We start from the raw sequence: 16,812 nt of genomic DNA on the forward strand, positions 1-16,812 counted from the left end.
TATGCTCCAATTGGGTAGTAAGGCAGTTTTCTAATCACTCAGCTCCTACCTGGTTCTTAAGTACGTAAACATAGGAAGGTGGTACAAAAGAAAGAAGATACCTCAATGTTGAACTGGACAAATTCAACAGTGATGATCTCAATTGTTTGTCTGTTGTTCTAAATCTTATTTTAAGATTCAAAATTCGCTATGACTGAACTAAACTTGACCTAACATAAGGATTGAGTTGAGGACACCTCAGAGACCAAAAACACTAAATAATTGATGCCTATGTGCCCATCTATAGGATATATAATTTGATAATCTCTTTGATCTAATAAGGATTTTGTGACTCCCAGACATCATAATGAAGGTTGAATGGTCACACACATATAGGGAATAGTGAATAAAAAATTAAGGGGTAGTTGCAATAGGACAGATAGTTGCAATGCAATGACCTGTAGAGACGGAAACTGGCAATAACAGTTAATGACTTCACTTAACCTGTTTGTTGATGTTATGAACAATAAGATGTGCATTTGGACCCAGCTTCCTGGTAACAACATTTGGGGCTTGATTTCTCATTTGGGGCCAGTACTTGTGCTGTGCTGACAGTCTCCAGCACCAGGTTGTCAGAAAGTTGGACAATGACCAACATAGAAGCAGATGTGCCTGAAGCATATCAGGCTGTGATGAGAGGTTTAGGATTGTGGTAGCCAAAATAGGGGGACTCTATAGCATGACCCCCCCACCATATTGCTCAACAGCAAGTCCTTGCACACCACCCAGAGAAATGCACAGCACCTGTGAAAGGTATTCTCCTATAGAATTCTATCCCCGCTTCCCCATTTCCTCCAGCATGTTGTTATCAAAGCTCAGTCATTTTTGAAGAAAGAGAGAAAGAGAAGAAAAAGAAGTAATTTACCAGAGGCATTTTTATCTATTACTTGTATATGGTCCAGTAGATTTACCAGGTAAGTTTTCTTCAGCTTACTCTATTAGCCTAGTACAACATTGCTGACACTGATAAATGTTGAATGAAAGTGGATTGATTAAAATGATGTGTAAATTGATCTCTTTCTATACATATTCTGTCCTTTGTGCTGAGGCTTTTATCTTTGAAATAAAAGGCACTATGTAATTTATTAATAATATGCTGGTATTTCCTTTGGTCCTTTCTTTTTTCCGTAGATTTATAGTCCTCATGAATCTCCTTCTTCTTGACTTAAAATAATATAAATGTCTATTTTGTAAACAAGCTGTTTTTAAAATGCCAGCCTGCAAATGCATTTATTTGAGAAGTACTTAGGTACTTTAAGTTGTGAATAATAACAACACATTTATGTACTTTGTATATCTGAGTACCCCCAGGAACTCTTTATTGAGCTTTGTCAAGCCACCACTAAAATCCACACATTCAGAGATAAAACTTAAGGAGCTTTTAAAACTTAAGTATTTAATGGACTTGATTGGGTCGTTTAGGCCCAGGAGGGTGCTAGCTAAGTGCCTGAGATGTTCAAAGTTGCCATCATAATAGCTAAGTCCCTTTGTCCTTCCCCAGGGAGTTGGTATGAACTCAGTCTTTGAAAAGGATTTCTAATCTTTTATTCATTATTTTTCAGAAAGCCTTTGCCTGATAATAAGGTACAACCTGACAAGAGGATGTCCCTTTTTCCAACTTCAGAAATCTGTTTTCTCCACCTCCTGCCTTTTCCTATTTAAATGACCTCCTCCTCCCCAACTCTCACACACTTTAATTTCATCACTTATTTGTCTTCTAATCTGGGGGCTCACAGTATTCAAAACCCCATTCTCACATCACTGTTTTTCCAGGCGTTTTTAGAGCTAAAGAAAACTGACATCACCTCCTGTGGTAGCCATGTCTGCCCCTTTACCTCATAGATTTAATTCCCTGTCATGAAGAGTGCGGAATAGTGTTTATTGAGTATTTACGTTGCATTTATTAACTGAATCATACGATCTTATTTATTTACTTATGTATTTATTTTTTAAGATTGGCACCTGGGCTAACAACTGTTGCCAATCTTTTCTTTTTTTTCTGCTTTTTTATTTCCCCAAACTCCCCCTGTACACAGTTGTATATCTTAGTTGCATGTCCTTCTAGTTGTGGGATGTGGGACGCTGCCTCAACGTGGCCTGACGAGGAGTGCCATGTCCGCGCCCAGGATCCGAACCCTCGGCCGCCGCAGCAAAGCGCGCGAACTTAACCACTCGGCCACAGAGCCGGCCCCCATACGATCTTAGAATGGAAAAACCTACATGTCATCTGGTCAGTCCCTTGTCGTGATCCTTTTTCCAATAACTCTGTGGAGGTTTTTAATTTTGCTTGAGAGCCTTTCTAAGATTTTGGAGCTCGCTACTATCTACGGAAGACTTTTACATTGTTGGATGTTTGTAACTTTATAAAAGTCTTCTCATCTTGAGCAGAAATCTCATAAACTAGAATTTCTTATTCCCAAATTTAGACAATTTTCAAAATAAATCTAAATGCCTTTGTAAAGCATGACTTAAAAACTGTCCTCACATAACATTTCGTTAATTGATGCATTTACACAGTTTAATAGTAGAACCATTTTGCAGTGTAGATTGCGTATCTGCATATAGATTACTTACCAATTCACCTGTATATTGAGAGTAAGAAAGAGAGAAATACTCTATTAGCAAACACAAAGGGGAGAAAATCCTAAGAGAAGTAGGAAATTAGTGCACACCAAAATAACAATATAACAATATTCCGTTGTTATTCTTAAATCTAGATGGTTCCTGATGCTTTCATAACTTATACAAAAGCAAATGGACACAAAGACTGTTACAGTACAGGGTTTTGGTTTAGTTTCATCTAAGTATCGTAGTGTTCAATTTTAACAGCTCGCTAAAGGAAAGGCATTCTTTTGTTGTTATTATTTAATCACCTCCAAATGTTATTTATTGAGTCCCTGAAAGTATTTTCTTGCAGTATCTAGATTATCCTTAGAGATCTCATTTGTGCACAACCTCTGCATGGCTCAGCTTATGAGATCTGATATTATCTCATCTGAAAGTAATACTGCAGCGAGCCATTTGTTTTACAGAAACAAGCAACATCATCATGGAATACTGTAGGCACATGATGTGATTTTAGGGAAAAAGGCATTTTTCTCCTGGAGAAACAAAAAAAAAGCGTTGTACATATAAAATGTCAAATGCAAAAGCTTTCACATTGTGAAAATTAAACCAAATGAGATTTCAAGGCGGTCAATCACTAACAAACGTAGAATTCCCTCTTTCACAAGTTTACCTATCTCATTGCCCATTTTCTATCTTTCTTTCATTTACTTCCATTCCTACTCCAACTTTAATTCAATTGCAATGGAAAAACTCATATCTGGTGAAAAAGCGTTATAGATCTTTGTTAGAAGCTTTTGAGTTAAGCAGATCAGGGCCCACATCTGAGAACCACCACTTATCAACTATGTAGTCTTAGCTGAGTGCCCACAACTCTGCAACTCAGAAATGTACGAAAATTAAATGACGTTTTGATAACTACTGATGTGGATTAAGCCTACCCCAGGTAGAGAAGCCCAAGGTGACCTGGCCTACATGCCGATCTATATGACCCGGTGGATTTTTATGGTATGAGTTAGGGCTGCCCTAGGGAGAGAAGCCCAGGGCATCCTCGCCTACATACTGATCTATATGACCAGATTTGTATCTAAAGTTATACGACCACACAATAACCAGACCCCATCTGCACTGAAATCATTTAATGACTTCTTACATCATCTTTTCTTTTTCCAGTAAAAATAAGTCATGTACCCATGCCTTATAAATTTAGCCCTAACCCTCAACTCAGGGCAGCAGCAGGAGCTCTGACTGCCCATGGGTCCTGTCCCCATGCTATTCCGTACTATTCTCTAAATAAAAGAGCACCACTGCCAGACCTTGAGAATCCAAGAAATCTTTCTTTCAACTCTTCGGCTCGCCATCCCCGCATCAACTATTAGTGTTATTTATGAAATATTTCCAATCTCTGCTTTCTAAGCATGGGATAGGATTGCATGTTCTTGCTGCTGCATGTTTTCTTGGGGACAAATGATTAGCTTTGGCCAATTGTTTATGAACAAAAGTGATGCATGTCAATTTTAGGCCAGAGTATTTAATTGTCTATGCATGCTCTCCAGAACTCCCTTCCTTCTGTCAACGTAAATGCAGATAGTGAGTTTTCTGTGTCCTTTGGTCCAGAAGTTGAGAGACACAGGGCCTGACCTCCACTTGACATATGATGGACTTGTTGAATGAGAAGAAATGACCCTCTGGTGTGATATACCATTTAGATTTGGGGGCTGTTTCTTACAGAAGCATAATCTAGCCTACTTACTGTGTTTGGTCCATAGAAAGAGCCTAGTAAATGCAATATTGAAGAAATATCTCCAAGAAGTTTCACTTTCATGAAATTTTTTTTTATACACAACAGATAGAAAAGGCTGGAAGCACCACCACTGCCTTGGTTAAAGTCTACTGAATACATTGAATCTTTAAAATTGTCAACATTATGCAACATTAAAAAAAGATCTCAATATATTTCAATAGGTCTGCTAGAATAGAGTGTTTACTTTCATACCCCCCTCAGGAGACTTTTTGGAGTTCTACAACAGATCTTTCTGAGTCAAATTTAGTCAACTATCCTTGATCAAGACTAATACCTGGTCAGTTTCAAAAATTCTTGTATACATTTTTGGTTTCTCAAAAGGTACCACTTATTTGTTCACAAGTTTGTATTGCAATATTTTTCTGTTTACCAGAAGATCCAGTTTAACGCTGTAATACAATTGTGTGAATCACAATCTGTCTGTATTAACTTCTTAGGGCTGCAGCAACAAAGTACCAGGAACTGGGTGGCTTAAACAATAAAAATTTATTGTCTCACAGTTCTGGAGAATATGTTAGAAATCAAGGTGTCGGCGGGGTTGGTTCCTCCTAAGGGCTGTGGGGGATCATCAGTTCATGCTTCTCTCTCAGCTTCAAAGGATTTGCCAGCCATCTTTGGTGTTCCTTTACTTAAACAAGCATCACTCCAATCTCTGCCTTCAGCTTCACTTGGCGTTCTCCCTGTTGTCTTCACATCATCTTCCCTCCATTTCTGTCTGTCTCTGTGTCCAAATTTCCCGCTTTTTAAGGATATCAGTCATACTGGGTTAGAGCCCAGCCTGATTTGTCCTCACTTTTACCTTGATTACCTCTGTAAGGATCCTACTTCCAATGAAGATCACATTCTGAGGTAATGGGGAATAAGAATTCGAGCTATATTTTTTGAGAGAGACACAGTTCAACCCATAACATCGTCATTAATTCAAACTAATTAGGATTTCTAGTAGAAGGAACTAAATAGCTCATTATGTGCATGCCAACACACAGTGGGTATACGAATTTATTTTAAACCAAATTATTATTATAGCTAACTGAAGACTGTGTACCTTGTGTGGATTGTCACCCATGACACAAACCTTCTTTTTCTTCTTTACTTGACTGAATCACCTGACAGATACAAACGTAGAGAAAATTAAGCAGTTGACCAGAATTCTCACAATTCTCAATATAAAGTGTTTGTGTGTGTGTGTGTGTGTGTGTGTGTGTAGGATTGCATTTCATGGCCACCTCGTATGTAGATGGAGACAAGTGACATTTTACTTCATCTATTTTAACTTTGTATTTGAATAAGAATGAATAGATAAATATGTGCTTTCTTTGAGAGACTCATAATATCAAATTGTCTTACTTTTGTGTGAAAAACCTTTCCTCTTCAGAATGACCAAAGTTAAAGTCTCTTTCCAAAATTAGTTTTCTGAGCAATAACAATCTTTCCACAAAAGATAATGTTGGCCTACAGTTTTATTATCATTTTCAGAAGTAATGCTTTTCTTTGTATCTCTTCCTCAATGCCCAGGAAACCATTGATTAAGAAAATCGAAAGTCGAGGAAATTGGGGAGTGATCAGTAGCATTCTCCCTGCTGGTATAAGCAGATGATAATAGAGAAGAGAAGGTTAACTGTACCCACAAAGTCAAAAGACCATATTTCCACTTGGCTCCTAGATAATTCTTAATGAGAATGGTGTCCATATGCAACTGTTCTATTTGGCTACTTAGAGGATTTTTCTAAAAGTTACAATTACGTAAATAATGATTGAACATCTTGATTGAATTTACTCTTTATTTGGTAGTTAGTTACCACTCAGTTTGACTAAAAGGATGATGCTCACTTTCCAACAGATTCAACATACCAACAATAGGACATATTCCTTTTTTGTTCTCCCTTACCTACAACCGAGTACTTCTTGGTGAATGTTTAAAGCAAGACAATGTGCTCAGCTTTTAAAGGGAATATTCAAGACTTATCTTCCACTTAATATTGAAAGAATGTGTTTCAGACAGCCTGGAAAGATTTTTCTGCAGAGGACCTGAAAATTATATGCATAAAATTACGCTAAAAAATTCAGAATTGAGAAAGTATGCTAACATGGCTATTTTAGGCTTATAAGTGACTAATGGATAAAAAGCACTCATTTCATCAACGGCCTGAATTCATATTTACTAAGAATATTCAATTTTATCTACATTGCTAAGGAAATATTTCTCCTTAAAACCAATAGTCCTATGGAGTGTTGAGCTTAAATTGCATGTGTAAATGAAAACTGAACTTTCAACCTTTCTCCACTCCCTCCAGGAAAGGAAAAAATTGAAACCCATTCTGTGAATGCAGTCATTTAAAAGAACATTGAGTTGCAAGCTAACACAGGCGATCCTAAGACTGCTGGGCTGGACCAGAACTAAAAGGTCAGGTAGTCCATTCGGCTTATTTTTGGAAAAAGTGTGCTTAATCCACACCAGAAAGGTAAGACTCCAGAAAATCATTTCAAAATCTCAAAGTAACAAAGATTCTATAAATTCTACAAAGAGCCTCATTTCTCAATTCTTTATGCAAATACTAACAGATGACTTATTTCACAACAGGTTCAGTTAATTTTTTGTGTTACATCTTTTAATGCAAGGCTCCTCAATTTTTAAAGTGCATGCAAATCTCCTGGGGATCTCATTAAAAAATGCAGTTCCTGATTCAGGCGGTCTGTGGAGGGGCCTCAGATTTTTCATTTATAACATATTCCCAGTGATACTGATGCTGTTGGTCCAGTGGCCACATTTGGAATAGTAATGGCCTAGAAAACATAGAAATTTAGGTCTAGAAGTACTCTGAGAGCCTGCTTAGTCTGACACTTTTGTTGTATTAGAAGATTTCAGCCACTTTACATGGTAGATAGGTCTCTTTCTTTGTTTCAAGTATTCATTTAATTTTTTTTTAAGTTTTGAAAGGCAAACAAGATTTGAGTATTTTATTCCTTTGTACATAGCGCAGAGGTTAGGAAACTACCAATCAAAATCTTATGAAGCAGTGCAAGTATTTGACAGACAATGTTTGAAATTTCGTAACTGAATGACAACTTAGGCAAAACATGCAATATTAGCCAATGTTTCATGTCTCCATCACTTATTATTTTACTACACAAAACTGTCACATACTTTTGTACATTTAGGTCACTTGCTTGACCAATGAAGACATTTGAGTTTTGAACCTCTTTTGACAGTCAGATATGAGGTTGGTAGTTGACAAGACAGGCTGGGAGTCTTTCTTCAAATTTATGATTTTAACATAATAAGGCATGAAAGGATTAAAGGACTTGCTCAAATTTACATAACTGGCTTGATTAAAAGATGGGAACTTAAGGTATTTAATTTTCAGTGGAGTGCTTTTTGCAGTATTTGACCCTTCACTCACATGGTCCTTTATTACCAGAGATCATAAACATATACACCAAAATTGGAGAACTTACGTTTGACCCTTGAAAATATTGGAAGTATTTTTAAAAATTTGCTTATTTTGCATCTAGTAGATCAAAAATCTTGATAAGTATTTGACATTTTTACTTTGTGAATGTGTTGGCATCTAGGCAGGATGATTTAAAAATACACATCATTCATGAGGGTTTTGGATGGTCATGTTGTGGAAAGTGTCTCTTAATAGATGAAAACTTTTAAACAAAACGTGCTTTGTTCATGTATATCCTATCTAGTAGCATGTTCTTGCATCTGGACTTTTTCCTAAAGCTTATGCTCTCTATAGTTTAAGACTTCTTACCACTCTTTGTAATAAATCATTTTATACACGCACGCTATTATAGCCCCTTCCCTTGAATAGTCATGGTTTGCATTAGGAAAATTGTGTTTATACTCTCCTGAATTTTCTTAATTACTTGGCTATGTCTTCTAGAAATGAGCATGGAGTGTGAATGTGTTCCAAGACTGTCCACTGAAGAATCCTTTATTCATCTCATATTTTGGTGTGTCTAGATAATAAGGATGCCATTTCCAGATCATGGAACAAAATGACTTAAATCAAATGGCCACTCTTGCAAACAGATGTCAGTGCTGAAACTCTTCTGTGTTTTGGCCTATTAAAATATTGGTTTTTTCCTTCTTCTTCATCTTATAGATTAAATATGAATATAAATAATAATAAAATCTGGTTAACGACCAGACTTTTAATGACACCAAAATAATTAAAGGCTTTAAAAATCCATCATTTTTAACATGCATTTCTTTTCTATTTGAAGGCATCAAGCTGGCTCTGTTATAGTGAAACTATTAGTCTGACAATTGTACTGTCAATGGAAATTGAATTTAAAAGAATATCAAATATTTATCATAGGACCTAGAGGTTACATACTCAGTAATCTATATTGTTTCCCAAAAATAATATCAGAAGATCAAAGAGATTGTCTACAGATTAGCTTATTTTTAATGTACTATATTCAGATCAGTGCTACAATACGTATAGCTAAAAAGCCTATTTAACCCTAAGCTAGTAAATGGAATGCAATTCAATAGCAGCAAGGAGGTGAATTAAAAGGCTAAGTTATGACTTTTAAAACATCTCTTTCTCTTGAAATTCCTTCATCACAATGAAGAGGTCAATTTAATGTTTGTTGAAGATCTTCTCTGTGTTAGGCACTGCACTGAGTACCAGGGAGCAAGTGGAGACCAGAGACACGGCCCACGAGTAGACAGCATAGTAGAGAACATATAGAAGTAACTAGACACATACACTTCAGTGTATGAGAACCAGAATAGCGAAACACTGGGAGCACTAAGAAGGGCATCTATGCGAGCCTTGAGGTGAGGGGAAACTACACCTAGGACTTAAGAACTTGGGCTTAGAGTTAAACAGATGTTGGTTCAAATTCTGAGATCGCCATCTTACTAGTTGTATGGTCTCAGGCATTTTAACTCAGTTTTCTAATATTTAGTTCCATTATCTTTAAACTTGATATATTAGGGGCTGGCTAAGTGGTATAGCGGTTAAGTTGGCGCACTATGCTTCAGCAGTCCAGAGTTCACCAGTTTGGATCCCAGGCGTGAACCTATGCACTACTTATCAAGCCATGCTGTGGCAGGCATCCCACATATAAAGTAGAGGAAGATGGGCACAGATGTTAGCTCAGGGCCAATCTTCCTCAGCAAAAAAGACGAGGATTGGAGGTGGATGTTAGCTCAGGGCTAATCTTCCTCAAAAAAAAAAAAAATTGAGATATTGGTACTGTAGTGGGCTTGTTGGTGGCCCCCAAAAAGAATGTTTGTTTCCTAATTGCCAAAACCTGTGAATATTACCTTACATAACAGGAGTGAAAATTACTTTATATGGCAAAAAGAGGTGATTAAATTAAAGATCTTGAGAGAAGGAGCATATCCTGGATTATCCACATGAGCCCTATTTGCAGTCACTGCGAAAAGCAGAGGAAACACAGGGAGAGACACACAGAGGAGAAAACAATGTGAAGACAAGGGAGAGATGCAGCACAAGCCAAGGAATGCTGACGAGCAAGGTACAGATTCTCCTCTGGAGCTTCTGCACGGAGTCCGGCCCTGCTGAGACCTTGATTTTAGACTTCTGACCTCCAGAACTGTGAAAGAATAAATTCCTGTTATTTTAAGCCACCAAGTTTGGGGCAATCTGTCATGGGAGCCTTAGAAAACTAATATAAATAGCCTCTACTTTTGAAGATTAAAAGAGATGCTTATGAGAATGAAATGGTGATGCGTGTGCTCTTCAGGATAATTTTACCGTTAGCTGAAATGGAAGGATGAGCGGAACGAATCTAGGAAAGAAGGGTGGACAGGGAGCAGGGAGTGGAGGGAACAGCGTTTGCCATGCCCTGGAAGTGAGAAGGGAAAATGGCAATTTGAGGTGGTGAGAGAAGTTCAATAGAGCAGATTCTGACAGTTCTATAATGGGTTTGTTTTTTCTTCCTGGACAGCATTCCAGAAGTTATGCCTTATTATTTTTTTTTTTTTTACAAATAAATAGTATCAACAAACTATACAGTGAAAACAATCACAGGCAGTCTCCCGCAACAACCAGAAGTATAAAAATTCACTGCTTTTTGATTGTTTTAGAGCTCAGTCTCCAGCTCTTTCAGAAAAGAACAAATGTAGGAGGTGACAGTGGATTCAGTAGGTATTATGGTTTCTCAGAAATTGAGCAAATTGAAAGCAAACCCAAGTGAGTTTGCTTTCACAACTCCTAGAAAATAATTAACTGGGTAACTACAGCTCAGCACAGACCCTTCTAAGCCAATCAGGGAAGAAAGTTTTGCGGGTACTTATGACAAGCAGCGAATGCAGGTGGAACACAAAAGGCCCTATAACCAGCTCTTATAACACAAACATCAGAAATTCTACTCTTTCCTCCGAGAACAGAATAGCCTCCTAAACAGAGGAGGTGCACCCACACACTGAAGTCTGAATGCCTACATTTTCTCTTTACTTGAGAGCTTCCCTGGTTGAAACACTGCAGTCACAACTCTATTTGCCTCTAAGGGCCACCATTCTGCTTATAATATTCCCCACTAATGAACAAAAATGCTTATTACTTGGGCACATGTAAAAGAGGGTGGACATCAGATGCAAGCACTTTGCAAAATATTAAGAAGAAGGTAAGGCAAATTTAAGAAATTAATTATAGCCTAGCTGATAAGGAAACACAGATGAGTTATCACTAGGTTTGCAAGCCTCTTAATGGTCTACTTTCCGATCTTCAGGAAAGGGAGATAGCTGCAATGGGCTCGTCCTATTTGTAGGCATCTCACAGGAATTTCTTCCTGTTTAATATCTGTGCATAAACACACATCTACTGTGTAAGACTTCATTTCTTGATCCAGAATGAGGGCAATTTCTGTTCCAAAGATACACCTATTTCCCAAATGATCCGCAGGACTTTGTTGATGAGAGAGACTGTCACTCTGCTATCACTCCCTCTATCAAGGATGTGGCTTGATTCTTTAAATTCTTAATAACATAGCAATAGCTTAACCATGCCAAATCCCACAACATTCATAAGACAAAAACAAAACTCAGCAACACTAACACACACACAAGCAATGTATCCAAATTATCCATTTTAATATAAAAAACTATCCTTTCGACAATATCCTCACTATCTCCTTGCTTTCATATTTTCAATTCTCAGCAGTAGGCACACTCATAAAAGAATGACTGAGGAGTACAGTTTTAAGGCTTTTTTCTAGTCTTCAGATTCAGTTTTTCTAATTGTCACATATTGTGAAGAGAGAAGAACTTCGGGCGAATAAGATAAGAGAAGGTCTCGTTTTGATTGAGGGAAATTATAAGATTCCTTAAGTCTGTAATATGGGGCCTCAAGGGGCTGTCACCTGGGACAATTTTATAGCAAGTGCTGGGGAATTTTATAGCAACATGAACACACTGAAAGCTCAGAGTAATGTCAAGTTGTCACGAGGATGTTGAAAGGTTGAATGAAAGCAAGATAATGAAATTAAAATTACATAATTTACTAGGATGATATAGTTTTCACGTATATCCAATGAGTTCATTTAAAAAAAGTTTATCTGCTCTCTAGAAAGCCATGGGGCTCACCTTCTAGTTTCTGGCTGAAAAGTGTGATTAGCTAGCTAAAAATACCTCAGCTTTATTAAGGATTAAACATGACAGAGGGAATTTACAAATTGGCACTTAGAATATGTTCAATTTAATTCTACTATAACATTCTCATTGTCACCAAAAATAGTAAGTGAATGTATCTTGAGTCCATGCACTATCACATATATGAGGTTACCATCAATTAACTCCGTGTCCCACATGTGCATTAGAGGCACCAACACGAAAATTATCCTCCCATCACTCACTGATACCTCTCTTCCTATATCACTGTTTCTAAATTATCAAATTCCCTTCAGCTGTGATTTTTTGGAGAAGAAATACATACGACAAGATGATATTCTGTCCACTATAAAAATGCATTCTCAATAAAGGCTCAAAATGGGAAAGTGAAGGAGAATTGATTGACGGAGACATACAAAGGCCAATAGCCTCTTTGCATAGTTAGCACACCCTCCAGTTGGCTCATGGAGGTTTTGTTTGTTTGTTGAAAATCGCAATATCAAATCCTATATAGTTTTTTGTTTTATTTTCAGAAACCTGGGAATCTCCTTTATATCTCCTCTCTCTGGTGCCCCACATTCAATAAATCTCTAAGTTATGAAAAAGTTGTCTCAAATATTTCTCTATATCTCCTATGACACAAATTCTATGCACTTCAACATCAACTCCATCCCTATAGCCTCCACAATTGCCTCTAAACTGGTCTCCCCACATCCATGCCAGCCAATTCTCCAAACAGCTGGAGTGATCTTTTTAAAAGTTAAATCTGATATTGCAGCTCTCCTGTGTATAATCTTTCAATATGTTTTTCACTGTTCTTAAGGTCAAGTTCAAAATTCCTTACACAATTTATAAGCCTAAAAAGATATAGTCCCAGCCTTCCACTTCAGATACTTCTTATGCTGCTCACAGTGATAACTGAGAAGACTATTGTGCTCAGTGATTAGCAAGTGAAAATGTTGTCAGAGGAATATTAAATATGGAATCATGGTTGCTGGCACAAAAAGGGAATGGATGGGTAAGAAGCATCTGTGGTAGGTTCAGATCATATTGATTTCATATATTTTCCTTACTGAAATATACCCAGAATCTAGAACTTTGCTTGGCAAGATGAATTGGAAAGAAAGGAGTTTTTTCAGGTAAATATTGAAGATACCTTCCTAAATTTTAAGCTAACAAATGGAAATGAAGCATAATTCAATACACCATGCAGCTGGTACTTTTTACCCAGGCTAGCTTTTGGCAATAGAGGTTTGTTCTGTGCTCTGCTCTTCTCTGTGAGTCCCCTTGGGTAGTCATTCCAGCTCACCTTGCTCATTTATAATACTGTGCATAATAAAGCACACTTTCACCAAGCCATTGTGGAAAATGAATGTTTGCTGTGTGTTTGAGATTAGGAGATAAAAGGCAGTGTAGGACAGAAATGGTGTGTTGAAAGGTTATTAATGATGCTCAAGGCTAAGGGGAGAGTGACAGGCAAATTCTCTTTAGGGCTGAATAGCATTTGGTACCATCAAGGAAAAACACACTTAATCTTAGGTATACATTTCCGTGTATATCATGAACAGGTTTTATAAGGAAAAACAGTATTTTAGGAGAGAATAGGAACAAGATTTTTACAAAGATTGTTTAAAAATATTCAAGGGAAAAAAAAAACACTTGGAGTAAACATGTTCATTGAATAATAAAAACTTGTGAGGTCATTTAAATGATTTTAGTTAAATATATTCAGAACACATTCATATGGATTATAAGTAAATTATGTACATATACTGTATGCACATACACACACACACACAAATACATTTATTTTTTCCATAAGTATGGCAAAAGTTGCCTTACCTTTTTTCTCTCTCCCCAGTTTTTGCAAATCATTTTCTATTTATTTCTGACTAGTCAGTGTCCCCAAATCATTCTTACATAATCCAAGTGGAATTATAATCAGGTGATTCCACGTGGCTCCACCTGCTCTGGTCCATATTGCTGCATGGAGAGTGTGCATGGGAAAAATCACTTCTGGCTCACTCTCCTGGCTCCCAGTGTGACAAGGCGTGTGACTACAGAGATCTAGAATGCTGCTATTTAAATTGCTCACTTTGCCATTGCCGTGACTTTGGAGGGCTGCACTTTCCCAGCATTCAGAGAACGGGGGTGCTAATTTGGTCACAATCAACAGAAGCAACAGCTCTTTATTGTTTGGAAACATGCGTGCTTGAATTTGCGTATCTCTGTAAAACCCTGAAACCCCACTTTCTTTGTTTCCCTTTTTGACCGTCACTTTCTCATCCAGTACCATGCTTTGGTTGGTTAGGATCAAACTGGAATCTTCTCACAACATTGCCTACATCTCCTGCTTGTCTTCATGTCATAACAACAATGAAGTAAGATTTTCTTTTCCTATGTCTCATGTTTAGTAGCCACACAATCCTTCTTTTGTGTCAGTTAATTTTCTTCCAGTTTGTATGTACACTGTATTGTATTTCTTTAATTTGAATGATGCAAAGATGTATAATCAGCACTGTATCTTATCGTTGCAAATTAGAATGAAATTGACTTATCTAAATTGTCGCCCATCCTTGTAATTCCATGTCCTTTGTTTTTTCCTTCGAAGCTCTAGTATTCTTTTCAAGTGTTTACATAGCCCTGTGCAGTAATCTCTGATTCACTCTAAACCCAAAGTTGATTAGAGTTTTTCTATTTGTCTTAGTCAAGATCATGGACTGTGGAATTACACTACCTCCATTGTTTGGTGGTTTCCCCTCTCCCTATCTCTGTGACATTGGGCAAGTTATGTAACCTTTCTGAGCTTATCTGAGCCTATATTATAGTGTGTATCATAAAGCTATTGTGATTGTTGTTTTCCCTCTGACTCAACATAGCTCTGAGGTCTTTTAACAGTTTTACTCCTTTATTTATTGAGATTTTAATTATTTTAGCAATAAGTAATTTATATCAATTCAAAATATTATTAGATCAGTGTATTAGTTTGCTGGGGCTATCATAACAAAGTACCATAGATTGGGTGATTTAAACAGAACCCTGTTTCTTCACAGTTCTGGAGGCTAGAAGTCTGAGGTGAAGGCCTCTGTTTTCGGTCTGTGAATGCCCTTCTTCTCCCAGCGTCTTCACATTGTCTTTCCTCTGTGTGTGTCTGTGTCCTGATCACCTCTTCTTATAAGGACACTTGTCATATTGGATTGGGGTCCACTCTGATGATTTTATTTAACCTTATTTACCTCTTTTGAGACCCTATCTCCAAATAGAGTCACATTCTGAAGTACTTGGGGTAGAATTCAACATATAAATTTTAGGGGAACATAAAACAGCCCATAACAATCAGCATTCAAGAACGAAGACTTCCCTTTCACTGAGGAGAAACAAAATAAAAAGAAACATTAGGAACAAAGGAAGCAGGAAAGAGAGAATGGCCACTTAGTGTAAACATAATTATTTTTCCTAGATTGGCTTCCTTTGTCTTTTCAATGAAGTCAGTGAGGCTCTTGCCTTATATCTACTTTTATTTCACCTCAGGAAACCTGCTTTTTGAAGCCCAGAGCTTATATCAAAGCTAGTTTAACTTGAATATGACTAATATACCATGTCTATTAAGTTTAGCTTTTACAGGAGGCAGCCCTGTGGCCGAGTGGTTACGTTTGCACGCTGTGCTTTGGAGGCCCAGGGTTTCACCAGTTCGGATCCTGGGTGCGGACCTAGCACCGCTCATCCAGCCACGCTGAGGCAGCATCCCACATGCCGCAACTAGAAGGACCCACAACTGAAAATACACAACTATGTACTGGGGGGCTTTGGGGAGAAGAAGGAAAGAAAAAAAAAAAAAGAGTAGTTTTTACAATCTGGCATCTGACCCAGTACCTATTTCTTGAACATTTTAACCTAGATGTAAACACAAAATAACAGGTGATTTCTCTAAGGCCTATGAAGGAATATGAATTGTTCCATATTAGTAATGATGATGATAATAGTAAATCCTTGTCTTGTGTTTTCTATGCACCACTCACTATTCTAAGTACTTTACGGGTATTTGTTATTTGAATCCTCTGTGCAATTTAAAGTTCTTTTTCTTCAGAAATGCAACATTAACTTTTGCGTTGTTAAGAGGTTTCAGGAAGAGAAATTTAAATATGCCGTAGCTTATGTTAGATATATGACCAGCCCTCTCAATTTAAGAATACTTTGAGGAAAAATATGAGGTTTTATAATTCATTCACAAGTTTTTAGTCATTTTTCAATTGTAGACAATGGAGTGATTATACAAATGAAAAGCTTAAGAGTTAAATTTATATTTCTTCTAGACATATATACTTACCAAGTGTCACAATATTTCACTTAGTATACAGTAAAATGCTTAGACAGAGGAAGAGTAATGGTGCTAAAGTTGGTGGAGAAACTGATATCCACCAGGCATTGAGGTAATTGATTTGTCCAGAGTCAGAGAACTGGAACATGGCGGAACTCTCTAATTCCAAGCTATCGAACACATACCACACATTTTTTTGTTACCTACAAACACAAAGAGAAACATTTCATCAGTGAGGCAAATTGGTTAAAAGAAAAAAAGTTGAATGTAATCAAACAGTGCTAATTAAAGTCTGCTTTGTTTTCTTTGTAGAAAATTTCGTGTTGACTATCCTGTGGTAAGGATCTGTTCACTGTAGCCGTGTTGCTCTGTAGTAATTGGTTATTAAGAGGAATGTAGAACTAGAGAGTACAGTAGAAATTGCTGTATTTATAGCTTGAATAAACTTCAGAGAGCTACTATATATTTAATTCTTACTTTGTGACAAGT

Source organism: Equus quagga, unplaced genomic scaffold, assembly GCF_021613505.1.
Source record: "Equus quagga isolate Etosha38 unplaced genomic scaffold, UCLA_HA_Equagga_1.0 251_RagTag, whole genome shotgun sequence".
In the NCBI taxonomy this organism is placed as follows: domain Eukaryota; kingdom Metazoa; phylum Chordata; class Mammalia; order Perissodactyla; family Equidae; genus Equus; species Equus quagga.